The sequence below is a fragment of the Moschus berezovskii genome, chromosome 7 (assembly GCF_049115385.1).
Source record: "Moschus berezovskii isolate FMDL1 chromosome 7, NW_MosBer_1.0, whole genome shotgun sequence".
Lineage (NCBI taxonomy): Eukaryota > Metazoa > Chordata > Mammalia > Artiodactyla > Moschidae > Moschus > Moschus berezovskii.
In genome coordinates, this window is record NC_142466.1 from 52,716,651 (window position 1) to 52,740,910 (window position 24,260).

At 41.6% G+C, this 24,260-nt stretch overlaps 1 protein-coding gene across 3 annotated transcripts in view; it reads right to left on the minus strand.

The window, feature by feature from the left end:
* The window catches only part of APBA1 (amyloid beta precursor protein binding family A member 1), a 248,520-nt gene that overhangs the window by 91,155 nt on the left and 133,105 nt on the right, over positions 1 to 24,260 (minus strand). The gene's annotated exons all lie outside the window — the stretch shown is intronic.

Consider the following 24,260-nt stretch of genomic DNA (forward strand, 5'->3'; position numbering starts at 1 on the left):
AGCTGGTGAAATGCTCACCTACAGCCTGTGCTGACAAGAGAAGCCACTGCAATGAGAAGCCTGTGCACCAGAAAGCCTGAGCAGTAACAAGGATCCAGCACAACCAAAAAAAAAAAAAAAAGATAAATAAAATTTTAAAATAATGTAGATTTTACTGAAGATTTCATAGGGAAGACTGAGGTGAGATTCTACACTTCACAACAAACCCATTACCCTTCCAAAACCTCATCAATTAAGTTTCCCCACATCTTTCTGTTGTTAGCTATAGGGCTTCCCTCTCTTGTAAATTTTCCGCTAACAGTCCTGAGTCTTTGTCATTCTTATCCCTTTCCTCTGGATCATCACACTTTAGTAGAAACATATTGCAAATCACGTACTTTAAAAAATTCCAGTAGTCACATTTTTTTTAAAAGGTAAAGAATGTACCATTAATTTTAATAATATATTTAATCTTTAAGATATATCCAAAATATTATCATCTCATCATATGTCCAATATAAACAATTACTGAGATAGTCTGCATTCTTTCTTCCCTAAGTCACCAAAATTCAATGTGAATTTTATACTTACACACATCTCAATAGCCATGTGTGTCCACTATACTGTACAGTGCAATTCTAGATCTTTTAGGCTTCCCAAACTCTCTCCTTTTCTTTTGTTGGAAAATCTAACGTGTTCAAGCTCTTCCAAAAGTATATACCACCACCCTGTTCAACAAATTAAAGACCTTCCAGTTTTCAGAATTTTCCCTCCAAATAACAGGAAATTATGAACAAATAAACAAATGAGTGAAAAGCCTGATAGCTGTTGTAACCTGGAACCAAGTGTCCCATACCGTCTGGTTTTTGGTCTCTCAAAGGAACTGGTCCCATGTTCTTTCCTCCCCTAATTTTCACTGCTGTCCTTTGATCTCAGACCTCCGTGTCGCTGAGGTCAGTGTTGCTGTACTGCTCCTCTCCTCGCTCCATCACGTCCAGCCTCACCCTCCCTTTCCCCTTCTGTCCTCCTCACTGATAACCGTTAGGCTCTAGACACAGCTAACTCACAGCTCCCTGCTCTTCAGCACCCTGGGCTCCTGCTGCAGAGAATCACAGAAGCTGCTCAAAGACTCCTCAAACAGACAGCGAGGCTCTGGGAGAGCCAGGTGAGTAAGAACAGAGAGAGCCCTTTCTGCTCACCTGGAGGAGGAGTGGGAAGAGTAAAGAGAACCCCAGGGATCAGGGAACCAAATCAGAGGTAGTACAGCTCAGCAGTTAAGAACATACCGAAGTCACACTGCTAGGTTCAAGTTCAGTTCCAACACTCACTGGCTATGTGACCCTGGCCAAATGACCTAACTTTATGTGCCTTAGTTTCCTCTTCTCTAAATGGGTGTAAGAATAGCACCTACCTCACAGGTAAGAACAAGAATAAAAAATATACTTGTTGACCCACAGAATGTACAACACCAAAAGTGAGTCTTAGGGTGAACTGTGGACTTTGGGTGATAATGACATGTCAGTGTAGGTTCATCAGTTGTAATAAACGCACTGCTCTGCTGTGGGAGGTTGTTAGTGCAGGAGATTATGCATATGTGTAAGAGAAGGTATGGGAACTCTTCGCACTTCCACTTAAATTTTCTGAGAACTTAAAACTGCTCTAAAATACAAAGTATGTGAAAAATTCCATTACTTAAATATTTATTAAATATGTATTTAAAATGTAATTTTATAAAATATGTATAATTTACATGTATGTATAATTTCTATTGTGCATGCTCAGTCATGTCCAACTCTTTATGAGCCCATGGACTGTAGCTCGCCAGGCTCCTCTGTCCATGGAATTTTCCAGGCAAGAATACTGGAGTGGGTTGCCATTACCTGCTCCAGGGGATCTACCTGACCCAGGGATCAAACCCATGTCTCTTGCGTCTCCTGCACTGACAGGTGGATTCTTTACCACTGCACCACCTGGGAGGGCATCTGGTCCCATCACTTCATAGGAAATAGAAGGGGAAAAAGTGGAAGCAGTGACAGGTTTTACTTTCTTGAGCTCCAAAAGCACTGTGGATGGTGACTGCAGCCATGAAATTAAAAGATGCTTGCTCCTTGGAAGGAAAGCTTTGATAAACTTAGACAGCATATTAAAAAGCAGAGACATCACTTTGCCAACAAAGGTCCATATTGTTAAAGCTATGGTTTTTCCAGTAGTCATGTACAGATATGAGAGTTGGACTATAAAGAAGGCTGAGCACTGAATAGTCGATGCTTTTGAACTGTGGTGTTGGAGAAGACTCTTGAGAGTCCCTTGGACTGAAAGGAGATAAAACCAGTCAATCCTAGAGGAAATCAGTCCTAAAAATTCATTGGAAGGACTGATGCTGAAGCTGAAGCTCCAATACTTTGCCCAGCTGCTGGGAAGAGCCGACTCATTGGAAAAGACACTGATGCTGGGAAAGATTGAGGGCAGGAGGAGAAGGGGGCGGCAGAGGATGAGATGGTTAGATAGCATCACTGATTCAACAGACATGAATTTGAGCAAATTCCAGGAAATAGTGAAAGACAGAGGACACTGGAATGCTGTAGTCCATGGGGCCACAGAGTCAGACACGATTGAGTGACTGGACAAATAAAAAAAAATTCTACATGTTTATTTGTATATATAATTATATATGCATACATATTAAAATATACTTCCTATTATACATTATATATATTACATAAGTAAAAATATAGATGTATAATTATATATCATATGTGACATATATAAGTAACATAAATATATAAAATATTTAAATATACCTAACATAAACATCATATTATCCTGACCCAGGGACCAAACCAGGGTCTCCTGTATTGTAGGCAGATTTTTTACCATCTGAGCCATAATGAGTGGCTGCCATCATATTATATAGGAATATATAAATAAATACACACACACACACATACACATTTTATTGTTTAAAATATGCAAGCAAGGCTGCTCCATTTTAACAAAACTACCCCACTATCCCTCACTAAGTGTAAGTGATATGGTTGGTCACAACTCTGCCACTGAGCTATCCATGTCCCAAGTCTAAGGCCCAGTGAACCTGGGTGTGGGTAGCAGGACTGGCACAGAGAATCACCTCCTGGCCACCTGCCTCAAAGACCTCCCTGTGATGAGTGGAACTGCTAATTCTGGAGCCTCTACAAGCCGGTGTCCAAACCCTGGGCTCTGGCTCACAAAGCACCTGCTCTGACACTGGTGGTGCTTGGCTCATGTTTGCTTTGTGACTTCCCAGTGCTCCACTGTGACCAAGCCTCATTCTTCCAGCTTGCATTCTGGTGAGCTGTTCTGCTCATCCACCTCACAGCAGCCCCCCTCAGCTCACAATAGCACACCCATCACAGCCACCTAGTTCCAACTCAGGAAAATTACACCTGTGAGCAGGCAAGCTGAATACAGCCTATGATTTGCACTCATAAATTCTTACAACTATTCCTCATCTATAAAATGGGTCAATGAAGGGTAATTTGAAAGTATCTATCAATATTACCACTCTGAGGCATTTATGTATATATTCATATGAAAGTGCATGAAATGACTTATGTACAACTCTATTTACATTACTAAAGCATAATCTGTGTTCACAAAAGGCTAGAACAAAACAAATAAATTTTAGATAGAATGCTATAAAACACAGAGTGGTTTTATGTACAGATAATAGAAAGAACTCCCTGATATATTAAATTAAAGCAAGGTCAGAACAGGGTCTAATGAATAATGTGCTATATGTAGAGGAGGGAAAAGAATATACATGCATGACAATCTCTAAAATGACAAAAAACTAATACAAGCACTTATTTCTTTTGGGAGGTGGAAGGATGAAGAATGTGGACTGGGCAAGTGGGGGACTTTTCATGACACGCCTTTCTATACTTTTTAATGTTTGAACCATGAAACTATTAAATCTGTAATGAAAATAAACCTGCCCTGCTTACCCTATAGGGATGGTGACGGCTTTATGAACTGTAAAGTGCCTGGAAAAATTGATCACCCTGTCTTGTTGAGCTGGGTTTGTGGTGGGGCTAATGAGCTGAATCCCCATAAAACCTTTCTTTTCTGGAATCAGTCCACTCCAGAATTCTTGCCTGCAGAATTCCATGGACAGAGGAGCCTGGTGGCTATAGTCCATGGGGTTGCAGAGTTGGACACAACGGAAGCGACTTAGCATGCGCGCACTCACTGATGGAGATTTCTCACCATGAGTCTGCTTCCTTGCTACCACACTGTGTCTCAATCTTGTTTTTCTTTGAGCCTCACTATTCAAGAGTGAAGTCTCTGTGATGGGTTGCAGGGGTGGGTGTGGTGAAGAAGACTTGAAGAGTTGCTATACTTCTAGTACAAGCAAGAGTTCCAGAAAAACATCTATTTCTGCTTTATTGACTATGCCAAAGCCTTTGGCTGTGTGGATCACAATAAACTGTAGAAAATTCTGAAAGAGATGGGAATACCAGACCACCTGACCTGCCTCTTGAGAAAATCTATATGCAGGTCGGGAAGCAACAGTTAGAACTGGACATGGAACAATGGACTGGTTCCAAATAGGAAAAGGAGTATGTCAAGGCTGTATATTGTCACCCTGCTTACTTAACTTATATGCAGAGTACATCATGAGGAACGCTGGGCTGGAAGAAGCACAAGCTGGAATCAAGATTGCCGGGAGAAATATCAATAACCTGAGATATGCAGATGCTGCTGCTGCTGCTGCTGCTGCTAAGTCACTTCAGTCGTGGCCAACTCTGTGCGACCCCAAAGACAGGAGCCCACCAGGCTCCCCTGTCCCTGGGATTCTCCAGGCAAGAACACTGGAGTGGGCTGCCATTTCCTTCTCCAATGCATGAAAGTGAAAAGTGAAAGTGAAGCCGCTCAGTCATGTCTGACTCTTAGCGACCACATGGACTGCAGCCTACCAGGCTCCTCCATCCATAGGATTTTCCAGGCAAGAGTACTGGAGTGGGTTGCCATTGCCTTCTCCGATATGCAGATGACACCACCCTTATGGAAGAAAGTGAAGAGGAACTAAAAAGCCTCTTGATGAAAGTGAAAGAGGAGAGCGAAAAAGTTGGCTTAAAATTCACACTCAGAAAACTAAGATTATGGCATCTGATCCCATCACTTCATGGGAAATAGATGCAGAAACAGTGGAAACAGTGTCAGACTTTATTTTTTGGGGCTCCAAAATCACTGTAGATGGTGACCGCACCCATGAAATTAAAAGACGCTTACTCCTTGGAAGGAAAGTTATGACCAACCTAGATAGCATATTAAAAATCAGAGATATTACTTTGCCAACAAAGGTCAAGGCTATGGTTTTTCCAGTGGTCAGGTATGGATGTGAGAGTTGGACTGTGAAGAAAGCTGATCGCCGAAGAATTGATGCTTTTGAACTGTGTTGTTGGAGAAGACTCTTGAGAGTCCCTTGGACTGCAAGGAGATCCAAGATCCAACCAGTCCATTCTAAAAGAGATCAGTCCTGGGAGTTCATTGGAAGGACTGATCCTGAAGCTGAGGCTCCAATACTTTGGCCACCTCATGCGAAAAGTTGACTCACTGGAAAAGACGCTGATGCGGGGAGGGATTGGGGGCAGGAGGAGAAGGGGACAAGAGAATGAGATGGCTGGATGGCATCACCGACTCTGTGGACATGAGTTTGAGTGTACTCCGGGAGTTGGTGATGGACAGGGAGGCCTGGCGTGCTGTGATTCATGGGGTCGTGGAGAGTCGGACACGACTGAGCGACTGAACTGAACTGAACTGAATAAGGATACAGAGTGTAGCTGAAATGGTTTGTTTCTGCTTCCCACCAAAACTTGGAGTTTATCCTTCATGATGTAGAACAGTCACCAAGAACTACATTTACAAGCCCTCCTGACATCTAGATGGGGCCATGACTGGTTCTCCCCAAGGAAATGAAAGTGGAAGTGAGGATGTCATTTTGGGCCAGGTCTTTTAGGAAGCGAGTTTGCCCTTTCCATGCTGTCCTTCCCCATCCATGGATACATGAAGAAGAGTCTGAGGCCTGGAGGATATCAGAATCAGAAGAAGGAAGCAGCCTGGATCCTTGAATTGACCACATGGAGGAAAACTGCCTACAGACCAAAAATAACCTGCACTGGACTACAACTGTTAGTAAATTAACTTTTAACGTGTTACAACAGTAAAATTTTGGAGTTTGTTTCTATTATTCTAATCAAGCCATGCACAGATCCATTTCAGAGAGGCCTCAAAAAAAGTCATTACCTCTCAGCTTTAAAAAAGAATCATTGAGTAACAGGAGGAAAAATATCCTGTTACTATATTTAGTTCTTCTACAGGTTACCTCCTTAGCTCTACATAATATTAATATGTATCACAATTCACTGACTTAATTTAGGCACTATCTATTGACGTCTTGGCATGACAGATGATGAAAAATGAGAATTCAGTTCACTTAATATCCTTTTCCTTTAGTTTTCCAATGTTTAATAATTATATTTTATTGGTTACATTTATAATTTTAAATACTATCTTTTTTTTTTTAAAAAAAAAAAGAAGAGTATTTTTAGAGTAGTTTTAGCTTTGTAAGAGGAGAGGGAAATGGCAACCCACTCCAGTATTCTTGCCTGGAGAATCCCAGGGACAGAAGAGCCTGTTGGGCTGCCATCTATGGGGTTGCACAGAGTTGGACATGACTGATGTGACTTAGCAGCAGCAGCAGCAGCTTTGTAAGAAAACTGAGAGGGAGGTACAGAGATTTACCATTTACCCCCTGCTCCCACACATGCACAGCCTCCCATATTATCTACATCACTAATCAGAAGGGCAAATTTCTTGTATTTTTTAATTTTGCTTCCCAGGTGGCTCAGTGGTAAAGAATCCACCTTCCAATGCGGAGACATGGATTCGATTCCTGAATCAAGAAGATCCCCTGGAGAAGGAAACGACAACCCACTCCAGTATTCTTGCCTGGAAAATTCCATGGACAGAGAAGCCTTGCAAGCTACAGTCTATGGGGGTGCAAAAGAGCTGGACACGACTGAGAATGTATGCATGCACGCATTTTGCCTTGAAGTGCTTTGATTCTGCCCTTACACTCGACTGATCATTGGGGATAGAATTATAAGTTCATAATATATTTTTTTCTTACCATGAAGTCATGATCCTGTGTGTTCTAGCCTGTCCATGAGCATATAAATCACCTGGGGATCTTCCGAAAATGCAGATCCTGACTGGTGGATCTGGGATGGGCCTGAGACCTGCATTTCTAGTAAGCACCCAGGTGCTGATCTCACTGCTGGTCTGAGGTTCCTGTTCAAATAGTGAGGTGATTACACATCATTTAATGCTGAGGTGTAATTGACATATGATATTGTATAAGTTTAAGGTGTGCAGCATGTTGATTTGTTACACTTATATATATTGCAAGATGATTACCACTATAGTATCAGCTAATACTTCCAGTATCATGTATGGATGTGAGTCATGTATGGATGTGAGTTAATAAAGGCTGTGTCAAAGAATTGAAACTGGTGTCGGAGAAGATTCTTGAGAGTCCCTTGGACTGCAAAGAGATCAAACCAGGTTTCTTAGGAGAAACAACAATAACATATATATATATGTATATATGGGTGTATATAAATATGGATATGTATTATATATATGGATATATAAAAATGCATATCTATCTATCTATATATATCTTTATCTATCTACATCATATCTTCTTTACGCATTCATCATCCAATGGACATGTAGCCTTTTTCCATATCTTGGCAATTGTGAATAATCCTACAATGAACATGGGAGTGCAGAGCTCTCTCCAAGACATTTCTCTTTTCTCCACTAACTTCATCTCTTTCTCTTTTTTGCTTCACTTATTTTCCCCAAGGTCTTCTATCAGATTGCTGGACAGCCTATCTTTAATCTCTAAAAGCTCTTTTTTTTTCTATTATCTGATTTCATGTCATTTTAAAATGGATATTATGAATTCTTGGATCACTCTGAACATACTAATGGAGCTGTCTGAAGTTTCCTGGATTGTCTTTGCTTCCTCTAGGGGTCCATTTTTCTGTTTATCTTAGCCCTTTCTCTTTCATGATGCTATTTTTTCCCCTATGTATTTGATGGTTCCTGTCTGTTCATACTTAAGAATAAAGGATTAAGTAGATGGTGTGAATTTTGCTTGATGCTACACAAGATTGTTTCCCCTAATTTATTGTTTAATAATTAGGTCAACATATATGTTGTTTACATAACCATTTTCTTATTAATGATTATTGGCTTATTTCCATATTTTTCTTATACGGTGTCTTAATGAACATCCTCATAGATATATATCCATATGGACTGCTACAGTTTTTTCTAAGAAAAATATTCCTAAAAGTGAGAATGCTAGTTGAAAGTAATACACATTCTAAAACAATTTTTTACTATGGAAAATGTAAAACACATAGAAAGCTAGAGAGAATAGTATAACTATTCTCTTAATTTGATTGAGAAGATGTAAAAACTTGCAGACATGAAAAAGGACACTTTTGATGCTTCCATACCTCTACCCACCTGTGCCCTCCTCTTGGATTATGTTGAAGAAAATGAAAGAGACCAAATCACATCATTCAAATGTGAAAGTGAAAGTGAAGTCGCTCAGTCCTGTCCAACTCTTTGCGACCCTGTGGACTGTAGCCTACCAGACTCCTCCATCCATGGGATTCTCCAGGCAAGAATACTGGAGTGGGTTGCCATTTCCTTCTCCAGGGGATCTTCCTGAACCAGGGATCAAACCCGAGTCTCCTGAATTGCAGGCAGACGCTTTACCCTCTGAGCCACTAGGGAAGCCCATTCATACATGTTCAATTAATAGAAACTGCTGTAACCAAGCAGGACCCTATGGGGCCTTCCAGTGATAGACACCCTGCCCCTCACCCTCGCCCTGCTTCTTGTTTGTAAATAAACCTTAGCCTCCTAGGCTTTCCCTAAAGTCCAAAGAATAAACTTAATCAGAGGAGGGATAAAATGTAGAAACAAAGGAAAACAGTCAAGCAAGACAAAATAATAACATTTTGGCCATTAAACAAAGTCAAGTAATTTTAGTTCCTCCTCAAAGATTGTAGACAGTAATCTGAGCCATGTCCTTCGAGCTGTGTTGCAGATACTGAAACCCCTACCAGGTGGAAGAAGCTAACTGTGTGCTGACCACAAGCATGTAGACCCCAGAGTGACTGGAACCAGAAGGCTGATGAAACTGACTTCTGGTCACCTCACCACTGACCAAAAAGAAGAATGTCCACGAGCTGATCACATACCCTGAAACTCTTTCCCTCACCTTGTCTTTCAAAACCTTACCCTGAAAGTCTTTGAGAAGCTCAAGACTTTTGAGCACGAGCTGCTTGCTCATACTTCTTGTTTGGCACCTGCAATAAATGCTGAACTTTCCTTCACCACAATCTATTATCAGTAGATTGGCTTTACTGTGCTTGGGCGAGTAGACAAAAGTTAGGTTTGATAACAGTGCTAGGTGTTTCCCCCCTAAATTTTAGTTATTCCCTTCCAACTCCAAGGAATCTCAGTCTTCCCATGTGTGCTCATGGATATATGTATTCTTTTTTTTTTTTTTCTGGGAGGAGGGGCATACAGGAATCAATAAACATTCCTCTGGTTTCTTTTCAAGTTCTGAGCCAGCACAGAGATATAGGAGCCACACAAATAGAGATTACAAAACATCATCTAAAAAGCTGGATTGGATGATTTGTCTGTATAGTTTTAGCCAAACTGTCTTACACTTCACCCCTGCATTAAATAGATGTACCCCACCAAGTCACTGGGATATCAGTCAACCACAGGTGTCCCTCACAGGTGCTGTGCCTATCTGGGGAAGCTTACCACATGGTTGGAGCACATCAGAATACACACACTGAAAAAAAAAAAAAAAGAATACACACACTGCTGGCAGGCAGAGCTGGAAAAGAGACAGAGATGGCACCAACCCAACACAGCTTCTTTTCTCAAATTCACAACACAGTCCTCTTCTAGGCAGAAGGAAATGGGGGCCAAGGAGAGAGGCCACCAGTGTTATTCCACAATGGATCTTGAGACACAGAAATATTGTCCCCTCAACAGATGTTGAAAGCCAGACATCCTGGAGTGTGACAAGAACTGGGCCTTAGGAAGCATTACTATGAGCAAAGCTAGTGGAGGTGATAGAATTTCAGCTGAGCTATTTCAAATCCTAAAAGATGATGCTGTTAAAGTCCTGCACTCAATATGCCAGGAAATTTAGAAAACTCAGCAGTGGCCACAGGACTGGAAAAGCTCAGTTTTCATTCTAATCCCAAAGAAAGACAATTCCAAAGAAAATTCAAATTACTATATAATTGCACTCATTTCATATGCTAGCAAGATTATGTTCAAAGTCCTTTAAGCTAGGCTTCAGCAGTACATGAAACAAGAACTTCTAGATGTACAAGCTGGATTTAGAAAAGATAGCGGAATTAGAGATGAAATTGCTAACATCCATCAGATGATAGAAAAAGCAAACGATTCCCAAAAAACCATTTACTTCTGCTTCATTGACTACGCCAAAGCCATTGTGTAGATCACAACAAACTGTGGAAAATACTTAAAAGAGATGGGAATACCAAACCACCTCACCTGTCTCCTGAGAAACCTGTATGCAGGACAAGTAGCAATAGTTAGAACCAGACATGGAACAACTGACTGGTTCAAAACTGGAAGAGGAGGACATCAAGGCTGTAATTTTCACCCTGCTTATTTAACTTAATGCAGAGTACATCATGGGAAATGGAAGGCTGGATGACTCACAAGCTGGAATCAAGATTTCTGGGAAAAAAATCAACAACCTCAGATATGCAGATGACACCACCCTTATGACAGAAAGTGAAGAGGAACTAAAGAGCTTCTTGATGAATGTGAAAGAGAAGAATGAAAAAGCTGGCTTAAAATTCAATATTCAAAAAACTAAGATCATGGCATCTGGTCACATCATTTCATAGCAAATAGATGGGGAAAAAGTGGAAGCAGTGACTAATGTTCTCTTCTTGGGTTCCAAAATCACTGCAGATGGTGACTGCAGCCACGAAATTAAAAGGCACTTGTTCCTTGGAAGAAAAGCTATGACAAACCGAGACAGCACATTAAAAGCAGAGACATCACTTTACACAGCCAACAAAGGGTCATATAGTCAAAGTTATGGTTTTTCCAATAGTCATGTATGGATGGGAGAGTTGACAATAGAGAAGGCTGAGCACTGAAGAATTGATGTTTTCCAATTGTGGTGCCAGAGAAGACTCTTGAGGGTCCATTGGACAGTAAGGACATTAAACCAGTCAATCCTAAAGGAAATCAGTCCTGAATATTCACTGGAAGAGAGACGCCGGCCCCGGCGGCACAGACGCGAGAGACGCCGCCCCGGCGCAACTGACCAGGCAAAGAGGCGCAGCCCATTGGAGCTACCCCATGCCTGAGGCCAGGCCCAGCGGCCGAGAGGAGCTGCCCCACATTCAACAGGGGGTGGCTGCGCAGGCGCAGGAAGGCTGAGAGGCTCTAATCCACGTTCAAGGTCAGGAGGGGCAGCCTTGACGAGATACCCCTCATCCAAGGTAAGGTACAGAGGCTGCACTTTGCTGGAGCAGCTGTGAGGAGATTTTCCACGACCAAGATAAGAGAAATCCAAATAAGACGGTAGGTATTGCGAGGGGGCATCAGAGGGCAGACACACTGAAATCATAATCACAGGAAACTAGTTGATCTGATCACATGGACCACAGCCGAACGTGGTTCACTGGAGAAGGGAATGGCAAACCACTTCAGTATACTTGCCTTGAGAACCCCATGAACAATATCAAAGGGCAAAATGATAGGATACTGAATGAGGAATTCCCCAGGTCGGTAGGTGCCCAATATGCTACTGGAGCTCAGTGGAGAAATAACTCTAGAAGGAATAAAGGGATGGAGCAAAACCAAAACCAATACCCAGTTGTGGATGTGACCGATGATAGAAGCAAGGTCCGGTACTGTAAAAAGCAGTATTGCATAGGAACCTGGAATGTTAGGTCCATGAATCAAGGCAAATTGGAAGTGGTCAAACAGGAGATGGCAAGAGTGAACATAGACATTCTAGGAATCAGTGAATTAAAATGGACTGGAATGGGTGAATTTAACTCAGATGACCATTATATTTATTACTGTGGGCAGGAATCCCTTAGAAGAAATGGAGTAGCCATCATGGTCAACAAAAGAGTCCGAAATGCAGTACTTGGATGCAATCTTAAAAACGACAGAATGATTTCTGTTCCTTTTTTTCCAAGGCAAACCATTCAATATTACAGTAATCCAGGCCTATGCCCCAACCAGTAACGCTGAAGAAGCCGAAGTTGAACAGTTCTATGAAGACCTACAAGACCTTTTAGAACTAACACCCAAAAAAGATGTCCTTTTCATTATAGGGGACCAGAATGCAAAAGTAGGAAGTCAAGAAACACCTGGAGTAACAGGCAAATTTGGCCTTGGAGCACGGAATGAAGCAGGGAAAAGGCTAATAGAGTTTTGCCAAGAGAACACACTGGTCATAGCAAACACCCTCTTCCAACAACACAAGAGAAGACTCTACATGTAGACATCACCAGATGGTCAACACCGAAATCAGATTGATTATATTCTTTGCAGCCAAAGATGGAGAAGCTGTATATAGTTAGCAAAAACAAGACCAGGAGCTGACTGTGGCTCAGATCATAAACTCCTTATTGCCAAATTCAGACTTAAAATGAATAAAGTAGGGAAAACCACTAGACCATTCAGGTATGACCTAAATCAAATCCCTTATGATTATGCAGTAGAAGGGAAGAATAGATTTAAGGGACTAGATCTGATAGACAGAGTGCCTGATGAACTCTGGACGGAGGTTCGTGACATTGTACAGGAGACAGGGACCAAGACCATCCCCATGGAAAAGAAATGCAAAAAAGCAAAATGGCTGTCTGAGGAGGCCTTACAAATAGCTGTGAAAAGAAGAGAAGCGAAAAGCAAAGGAGAAAAGGAAAGATATAAGCATCTGAATGCGGAGTTCTGAAGAATAGCAAGGAGAGATAAGAAAGCCTTCCTCAGTGATCAATGCAAAGAAATAGAGGAAAAAAACAGAATAGGAAAAACAGGAGATCTCTTCAAGAAAATTAGAGATTCCAAGGGAACTTTTCATGCAAAGATGGGCTCGATAAAGGACAGAAGTGGTAGGGACCTAACAGAAGCAGAAGATATTAAGAAGAGGTGGCAAGAATACACAGAAGAATTGTACAAAAAAGATCTTCATGACCAAGATAGTCACGATAACGTGATCACTGACCTAGAGCCAGACATCTTGGAATGTGAAGTCAAGTGGGCCTTAGAAAGCATCACTACGAACAAAGCTAGTGGTGGTGATGGAATTCCAGTTGAGCTATTTCAAATCTTGAAAGATGATGCTGTGAAAGTGCTGTACTCAATATGCCAGCAGATTTGGAAAACTCAGCAGTGGCCACAGGACTGGAAGAGGTCAGTCTTCATTCCAATCCCAAAGAAAGGCAATGCCAAAGAATGCTCAAACTACCGCACAATTGCACTCATCTCACACGCTAGTAAAGTCATGCTCAAAATTCTCCAAGCCAGGCTTCAGCAATATGTGAACCATGAACTCCCAGATGTTCAAGCAGGTTTTAGAAAAGGCAGAGGCACCAGAGATCAAATTGCCAACATCCGCTGGATCATGGAGAAAGCAAGAGAGTTCCAGAAAAACATCTATTTCTGCTTCATTGACTATGCCAAAGCCTTTGACTGTGTGGATCACAATAAACTGTGGAACATTCTGAAAGAGATGGGAATCCCAGACCACCTGACCTGCCTCTTGAGAAACCTGTATGCAGGTCAGGAAGCAACAGTCAGAACTGTACATGGAACAAGCGACTGGTTCCAAATAGGAAAAGGAGTGCGTCAAGGCTGTATATTGTCACCTTGCTTATTTAACTTATATGCAGAGTACATCATGAGGAACGCTGGGCTGGAAGAAGCACAAGCTGGAATCAAGATTGCTGGGAGAAATATCAATAATCTCAGATATGCAGATGACACTACCCTTATGGCAGAAAGTGAAGAGGAACTCAAAAGCCTCTTGATGAAAGTGAAAGAGGAGAGTGAAAAGGTTGGCTTGAAGCTCAACATTCAGAAAACAAAGATCATGGCATCTGGTCCCATCACACTTCATGGGAAATAGATGGAAAAACAGTGGAAACAGTGTCAGACTTTATTTTTTTGGGCTCCAAAATCACTGCAGACGCTGATTGCAGCCATGAAATTAAAAGACGCTTACTCCTTGGAAGGAAAGTTATGACCAACCTTGATAATATATTAAAAAGCAGAGACATTACTTTGCCAACAAAGGTCCGTCTAGTCAAGGCTATGGTCTTTCCTGTAGTCATGTATGGATGTGAGAGTTGCCCTGTGAAGAAAGCTGATCGCCGAAGAATTGATGCTTTTGAACTGTGGTGTTGGAGAAGACTCTTGAGAGTCCCTTGGACTGCAAGGAGATCCAACCAGTCCATTCTAAGGGAGATCGATCCTGGGTGTTCATTGGAAGGACTGATGCTAAAGCTGAAACTCCAATACTTTGGCCACCTCATGCGACGAGTTGACTCACTGGAAAAGACTCTGATGCTGGGAAAGGTTGGGGGCGGGAGGAGAAGGGGACGACGGAGAATGAGATGGCTGGATGGTATCACCGACTCTGTGGACATGAGTTTGAGTGAACTCAGGGAGTTGGTGATGGATAGGGAGGCCTGGCGTGCTGTGATTCATGGGGTCACGGAGAGTCGGACACGACTGAGCGACTGAACTGAACTGAACGGATTCATTGGAAGGACTGATGCTGAAGCTGCAGCTTCAATACTTTGGCCACCTGATGTGAAGAGCTGATTCATTGGAAAGGATCCTGAAGCTGCGAGAGATTGAGGGCTAGAGGGGAAGGGGCAACAGAGGATGAGATGGCTGGATGGCATCACTGACTCAATGGACATGAGTTTGAGCAAACTCCAAGAGATGGTGAAGGACAGAGGAAACTGGCACGCTGAAGGTCAAGGGGTTGTAAAGAGTTGGACACGACTTAGTGACTGAATAACAAAACAACAACGGTTGTTATCAATATATTTCACTTTTGCAATCTGATATGTCCTGTTCTACCTTGAGTTTCCCTCACAACTAACAATCAGTTCAGTTGCTCAGTCGTGTCCGACTCTGTGCGACCCCATGAATCACAGCACGCCAGGCCTCGCTGTCCATTACCAACTCCTGGAGTTCGTTCAAACTCATGTCCATTGAGTCGGTGATGCCATCCAGCCATCTCATTCTCTGTCGTCCCTTTCTCCTCCTGCCCCCAATCCCTCCCAGCACCAGAGTCTTTTCCAGTGAGTCAACTCTTCACAGGAGGTGGCCAAAGTATTGGAGTTTCAGCTTTAGCATCAGTCCTTCCAATGAACACCCAGGACTGATCTCTTTTAGAATGGACGGGTTGGATCTCCTTGCAGTCCAAGGGACTCTCAAGAGTCTTCTCCAGCACCACAGTTCAAAAGCATCAATTCTTCGGTGATCAGCTTTCTTCACAGTCCAACTCTCACATCCATACATGACCACGGGAAAAACCATAGCCTTGACTAGATGAAACTTTGTTGGCAAAGTAATGTTTCTGTTTTTTAAAATGCTATTAGGTTGGTCATGAAGAAGCTGAAGTTGAATGGTTCTATGAAGACCTACAAGACCTTTTAGAACTAACACCCAAAAAAGATGTCCTTTTCATTAAAGGGGACTGGAATGCAAAAGTAGGAAGTCAAGAAACACCTGGAGTAACAGGCAAATTTGGCCTTGGAGCATGGAATGAAGCAGGGCAAAGGCTAATAGCGTTTTGCCAAGAGAATGCACTGGTCGGGGGAGTAGGAACAAGATGGCGGAGGAATAGGATGGCGAGGCCACTCTCTCCCCCACAAATTCATCAAAAGAACATTTGAACGCGGAGCAAAGTCCACAAAACAACTTCTGAATGCTGGCAGAGGACGTCAGACACCCAGAAAAGCAGCCCATTGTCTTCGAAAGGAGGTAGGAAAAAACATAAAAGATAAAAAGCGAGACAAAAGAAGTAAGGACGGAGCTCCGTCCCGGGAAGGGAGGCTTTAAAAAGAGAGAACTTTCCAAACACCAGGAAACACTCTCACTGGCGAATCTGTGGCGAGCCTTGGAAGCTCAGAGGGCCACATAACCCTCATTTTTTTTAAAGATTTTTTAAAAACCCACAGATTACCCGCCAAACGGTAACTCCCAGCGGAGAAGCAGCGCAGATGCTGGCATACGCCATTAGCAAGCGGGGGCTGGGCAGGGAGGAGCCGGCTGAACTGCTTAGAGAGAGGACTAGGCTTGAATGCCGCGAGAACAATTTGAGAGAACTGGGGAGAGCAAAGTGGACTGTGGGATAGCTTCCCCACAAAAAGGCGGAAAGCTCTAACCTACGACTCGGCCAGCCCCGCTCACAGAAGAAAGGACTGAGCAGAGTGAGCCGGCTGCGGCTGGCCCATCCCCCATCCCCCGCCGAGACAGGCAGGGAGCTCAGCCAGAGCCGGAGCGGGCAACCGCGGCCCCAGAAAGACATCTGAAACAAACTGCAGACAGGCTTGTTGCTAATCAGGACTTCTTGGGCTCGCGCCGGTCGATATTCCCCTGAGAAGGTGTGCCGGTTGTACACCCAGAAAACTGAGTGGCGGGCACTAGGGAGGAGATAAGTCGCAGAGACCGTGCTCGCCAAACACCTGGTCCCCTGAGCTGCTCAGACCGGGGAAGGCACAAAACGCAGGCCCAACCAAGTCTGCGCCTTTGTGGAGTACCTGAGAACCTGAACTTGAGCCGCTCAGACCTGGGAAGTGCATACAACCCGGCGCCGGCCTCAGACAGTTCCTGGCAGAGCAACCTAGAGCCTGTGCAGTGTAGACTGGGACAACACACGTGCTGTGAGCGGGGGCAAACCCAGACTGCGAGCACTCCCCACAGACGCCAGAGATATTTGACTGCAGCGTTCCTCCCTTCCCAGAACAGGACTGAACAACTGAGCCTTAAAAAGTGTCCACCCACCCCCTAGTATCAGGGCGGAAATTAGACACTGAAGAGACCAGCAAACAGAAGCTAAAACAGAGGGAACCACCTTGGAAATGACAGATAAAGATGTCTAGAGGCTACTCCAAGAATAAGACCAAAAACCAGAGGCAAGAGGCTTAAGGCCGAATCCTGAGAACACCAGAGAACTCCTGACTCCAGGGAACATTAATCGATAGGAGCTCATCATACGTCTCCATACCTACACTAAAACCAAGCACCACCCAAGGGTCAACAAGTTCCAGAGCAAGACATACCACGCAAATTCTCCAGTAACACAGGAAACTAGCCCTGAGCTTCAATATACAGGCTGCCCAAAGTCACTCCAAACCCACTGACATCTCATAACTCATTACTGGACACTTCATTGCACTCCAGAGAGAACAAATCCAGCTGCACCCACCAGAACACTGACACAAGCTTCCATAACCAGGGAACTTTGACAAGTCACCTGTCCAACCCCACACACAGAGAGGAAACTACATAATAAAGAGATCTCCACAAACGGCCAGAAGAGGGAAAGGCCACCCCAAGCAAAGCATTATAAGCAAGATGAAGAGGCAGAGAAATACCCAGCAAGTAAAGGAACAAGATAAATGCCCACCAACACAAACAAAAGAGGAAGATATAGGGAATCTACCTGATAAAGAATTTCGAATTTTGGTGGTGAAAATGATTCAAAATCTTGAAAGCAAAATGGAGTTACAGATAAATAACCTGGAGAAAAGGATTGAGAAGATGGAAGAAAGGTTTAAGAAGGACTTAGAGGAAATAAAAAAGAGTCAATATACAATGAATAATGCAATAGATGAGATCAGAAACACTCTGGAGGGAACAAACAGTAGAATAACAGAGGCAGAAGACAGGATAAGCGAGCTAGAAGATAGAATTGTAGAAATAAATGAAACAGAGAGGAAAAAAGAAAAACGAATTAAAAGAAATGAGGACAATATTAGAGACCTCTGGGACAATGTTAAACGCTCCAACATTCGAATCATAGGAGTCCCAGAAGAAGAAGACAAAAAGAAAGACCATGAAAGAATACTTGAGGAGATAATAGTTGAAAACTTCCCTAAAATAGGGAAAGAAATAATCACCCAAGTCCAAGAAACCCAGAGAGTCCCCAACAGGATAAACCCAAGGCGAAATACTCCAAGACACATATTAATCAAATTAACAAAGATCAAACACAAAGAACAAATATTAAAAGCAGCAAGGGAAAAACAGCAAATAACACACAAGGGGATTCCCATAAGGATAACAGCCGATCTTTCAACAGAAACTCTTCAGGCCAGGAGGGAATGGCAAGACATACTTAAAGTGATGAAAGAAAATAACCTACAGCCCAGACTACTGTACCCAGCAAGGATCTCATTCAAATATGAAGGAGAAATCAAAAGCTTTACAGACAAGCAAAAGCTGAGAGAATTCAGCATTACCAAACCAGCTCTCCAACAAATGCTAAAGGATCTTTTCTAGACAGGAAACACAGAAAGGGTGTATAAACTCGAACCCAAGGCAATAAAGAAAATGGCTACGGGATCGTACTTATCAATAATTACCTTAAACGTAAATGGGTTGAATGCCCCAACCAAAAGACAAAGGCTGGCTGAATGGATACAAAAGCAAGACCCCCATATATGTTGTCTGCAAGAGACCCACCTCAAAACGAGGGACACATACAGACTGAAAGTAAAGGGCTGGAAAAAGATATTCCACGCAAATAGAGACCAAAAGAAAGCAGGAGTAGCAATATTCATATCAGATAAAATAGACTTTAAAACAAAGGCTGTGAAAAGAGACAAAGAAAGAACCTACATAATGATCAAAGGATCAATCCAAGATGAAGATATAACAATTATAAATATTTATGTACCCAACATAGGAGCACCGCAATATGTAAGACAATTACTAACAAGTATGAAAGGGGAAATTAACAATAATGCAATAATAGTGGGAGATTTTAATACCCCACTTACATCTATGGATAGATCAACTAAACAGAAAATTAACAAGGAAACACAAACTTTAAATGATACAATAGACCAGTTAGACCTAATAGATATCCATAGGACATTTCACCCCAAAACAATGAATTTCACCTTTTTCTCAAGTGCACACGGAACCTTTTCCAGGACAGATCACTTCCTGGGCCATAAATCTAGCCTTGGTAAATTCAAAAAAGTTGAAATCATTCCATGCATCTTTTCTGACCACAATGCAGTAAGATTAGATCTCAATTACGGGAGAAAAACTATTAAAAATGCCAACATATGGAGACTGAACAACACGCTGCTGAATAATGAACAAATCATAGAAGAAATCAAAAGAGAAATCAAAATATGCATAGAAATGAATGAAATTGAAAACACAACAACCCAAAACCTCTGGGACACTGTAAAAGCAGTGCTAAGGGGGAAGTTCTTAGCAATACAGGCACACATCAAGAAACAAGAAAAAAGTCAACTAAATAACCTAACTCTACATCTAAAGCAACTAGAAAAGGAAGAAATGAAGAACCCCAGGGTCAGTAGAAGGAAAGAAATCGTAAAAATTAGGGCAGAGATAAATGCAAAAGAAACAAAAGAGACCATAGCAAAAATCAACAAAGCCAAAAGCTGGTTCTTTGAGAAGGTAAATAAAATTGACAAACCACTAGCCAGACTTATCAAGAAACAAAGGGAGAAGAACCAAATCAATAAAATTAGAAATGAAAATGGAGAGATCACAACTGACAACACAGAAATACAAAGGATTATTATAGAATACTATCAGCAATTATATGGCAATAAAATGAATAACCTGGAAGAAATGGACAAATTCCTAGAAAAGTACAACTTTCCAAAAATGAACCAGGAAGAAATAGAAAATCTGAACAGACCCATCACAAGCACGGAACTAGAGGCTGTAATCAAGAATCTTCCAGCAAACAAAAGCCCAGGTCCAGATGGTTTCACAGCCGAATTCTACCAAAAATTTAGAGAAGAGCTAACACATATTCTACTCAAACTCTTCCAGAAAATTGCTGAGGAAGGGAACCTTCCAAACTCATTCTATGAGGCCACCATCACCCTAATCCCAAAACCTGCTAAAGATCCCACAAAAAAAGAAAACTACAGGCCAATATCACTGATGAACATAGATGCAAAAATCCTTAACAAAATTCTAGCAATCAGAATCCAACAACATATTAAGATCATACATCATGACCAAGTGGGCTTTATCCCAGGAATGCAAGGATTCTTCAATATCTGCAAATCAATCAACGTAATACACCACATTAACAAACTGAAAAATAAAAATCATATGATTATCTCAATAGATGCAGAGAAAGCCTTCAACAAAATTCAACATCCATTTATGATAAAAAACCCTCCAGAAAGTGGGAATAGAAGGGACATACCTCAACATAATAAAAGCTATATATGAGAAACCCACAGCAAACATTATCCTCAATGGTGAAAAACTGAAAGGATTTCCCCTAAAGTCAGGAACAAGACAAGGGTGCCCACTCTCACCACTACTATTCAACATAGTTCTGGAAGTTTTGGCTACAGCAATCAGAGCAGAAAAAGACATAAAAGGAATACAAATTGGAAAAGAAGAAGTAAAACTTTCACTGTTCGCTGATGACATGATCCTCTACACAGAAAACCCTAGAGACTCTACCAGAAAACTACTAGAGCTAATCAATGATTACAGTAACATTGCAGGATATAAAATCAACACACAGAAATCCCTTGCATTCCTATACACTCATAATGAGAAAATAGAAAGAGAAATTAAGGAAACTATTCCATTCACTGTTGCAACGAAAAGAATTAAATACTTAGGAATATATCTACCTAAGGAAACAAAAGACTTGTACATAGAAAACTATAAAACACTACTGAAAGCAATCAAAGAGGACACTAATAGATGGAGAAATATACCATGTTCATGGATTGGAAGAATAAATATTGTAAAAATGAGTATACTACCCAAAGTAATTTATACATTCAATGCAATCCCTATCAAGCTACCAACGATATTTTTCACAGAACTAGAACAAATAATCTCACAATTTATATGGAAATACAAAAAACCTCGAATAGCCAAAGCAATCTTGAGGAAGAAAAATGGAACTGGGGGAATTAACCTGCTGGACTTCAGGCTCTACTACAAAGCCACAATCATCAAGACAGTATGGTACTGGCATAAAGACAGAAATATAGATCAATGGAACAAAATAGAAAGCCCAGAGATAAATCCACGCACCTATGGACACCTCATCTTTGACAAAGGAGGCAAGAATATAAAATGGAGAAAAGACAGTCTCTTTAACAAGTGGTGCTGGGAAAACTGGTCAGCCACCTGTAAAAGAATGAAACTAGAACACTTCCTAACACCATACACAAAAATAAATTCAAAATGGATTAGAGAGCTAAATGTAAGACCAGAAACTATAAAACTCCTAGAGGAGAACGTAGGCAAAACACTCTCCGACATAAATCACAGCAGGATCCTCCATGACCCACCTCCCAGAATATTGGAAATAAAAGCAAAAATAAACAAATGGGACCTAATTAAAATCAAAAGCTTCTGCACAGCAAAGGAAACTATAAGTAAGGTGAAAAGACAGCCTTCAGAATGGGAGAAAATAATAGCAAATGAAGCAACGGATAAAGGATTAATCTCCAAAATATACAAGCAGCTCCTGCAGCTCAATTCCAGAAAAATAAACGACCCAATCAAAAAATGGGCCAAAGAACTAAACAGACATTTCTCCAAAGAAGACATACAGATGGCTAACAAACACATGAAAAAATGCTCAACATCCCTCATCATCAGAGAGATGCAAATCAAAACCACAATGAGATACCATTTCACACCAGTCAGAAAGGCTGCTATCCAAAAGTCTACATGCAATAAATGCTGGAGAGGATGTGGAGAGAAAAGAACCCTCTTACACTGTTGGTGGGAATGCAAACTAGTACAGCCACTATGGAGAACAGTGTGGCGATTCCTCAAAAAACTGGAAATAGAACTGCCATATGATCCAGCAATCGCACTCCTGGGCATACACACCGAGGAAACCAGAATTGAAAGAGACACATGTACTCCAATGTTCATTGCAGCACTGTTTATAATAGCCAGGACATGGAAGCAACCTAGATGTCCATCTGCAGACGAATGGATAAGAAAGCTTTGGTACATATACACAATGGAGTATTATTCAGCCATTAAAAAGAATACATTTGAATCAGTTCTAATGAGGTGGATGAAACTGGAGCCTATTATACAGAGTGAAGTAAGCCAGAAAGAAAAACACCAATACAATATACTAACGCATATATATGGAATTTAGAAAGATGCAAATGATAACCCTGTATACGAGACAGCAAAACAGACACAGATGTATAGAACAGTCTTTGGGACTCTGTGGGAGAGGGTGAGGGTGGGATGATTTGGGAGAATGGCATTGAAACATGTATGTTGTCATATGTGAAACGAATCACTAGTTCAGGGTCGATGCATGTTACAGGATGCTCGGGGCTGGCATGCGGGGATGACCCAGAGGGAGGATAAAGGGAGGAGGGAGGTGGGAGGGGGGTTCAGGAGGGGGAACTTATGTAAACCCGGGGCAAATTCATGTCAATGTATGGCAAAACCAACCAATATAATATTGTAAAATAATTTGCCTCCAATAAAAAATAAATTAATTACCAAAAAAAAAAAAAAAAAAGAGAATGCGCTGGTCATAGCAAACACCCTTTTTCAACAACACAACTAACAGAGTGGCCTCTTTTCCACAGGCTTATTGGCCATTGCATTTCCTTTTCTGTGAACTGCCTGTTTTTCTATCAAGTCCGTTTCTTACCCATTTCGAAGAGGATTTTTAAAAAAGAGTGAAGAATATTAACCTTTTGACTGTCATACTGTTGCAAATATCTTCTCCTAATATATTATTTGTCTTTTGACTGTACTTATAGTTTCTCTTTTTATAGAGAAACAAAATTTTTATTTAGTGGTGCCACTCAGCAGAGATAAGGGCTGCTTTGTTGGTGATGAAATACAACAGAATTTAGGCATTCCAGGTTTATTGAAAAAAATGTAAAAGCCCATTGAAAAAGTATGAAGCCCCCTTCTCCTTTTTTACTGATGTAGTAAAAAGATAAGCTATAATAGTTTTTATCTTTTTTTCCTCGATTGACAAGGGTAATCTCATTAAAATATTCTAGTATTTCCCCAGCAGTCTATATATCATCTGGCCACTTACATGAGCAGAAAATTGTAAAATCAATTTTAACAGTTTGGGAAGTGAATGAGGTCACTTCAAAATGATTTTAATCTACTGCACTAATTGCACCTAAAGTGCCTGCACACATTTCTCCCAATTTAAAATTCTGATTAAGGGTTGACATCTTTAAAATTTCTTGGTGATACACCCCGGAAGGGGTGGGAAATTTGTGCTGATTTTCCCTTCCTCAGTCTGTAGGTGAAAGGATTTGCTTATATCCCAAATCCATGGAATTTAAGGATAAGAAAGGCTCTTAGAGCTCTCCTGGGCCAACCTCCTCTTTGTTTAAGAAACAACAAGAAGAGCTAAAATGGCTGTTACTCCTGTCTCTAGGAGACATCCCTATCTCCCTTTCTAATTCCCTAGTCTGGGTCAGGAGTCCGATATTCATCTCTGTAGCCCTCATACCTTACACTGTGCCTAACACACAGTAGGACTTCAAAGAAGTGTGTTGAATGAGTTTCTCTAGATTACACAGCAAGTGTGAAAGCCCCACTGGTTTCTGGTTCAGGACCTCTTCCCCTGCTGTAAAGTCTCCAGACTTTGGAGTCAGAAAGATGTGAGTTAGAATCCTGGCTCTGCTACTTATTAATCCGTCTGAGATCATCTCTTGGTTTCTTCTTTCTCTTTTTTAATTCTGTTGTAAGCCAGCTCCAGTCAGGCTCTCCTCCCTACTCCTCCACTGAATCAGCTTTTGTCCAGGTCATCTACAAGTTTCATGCTGCACAATCTGGCCATCACTGGGCTTGACTGTTGGTCAGCACTTGATAAAGCAGATCACAACCTCTCTCTAAGCACTCTCCTC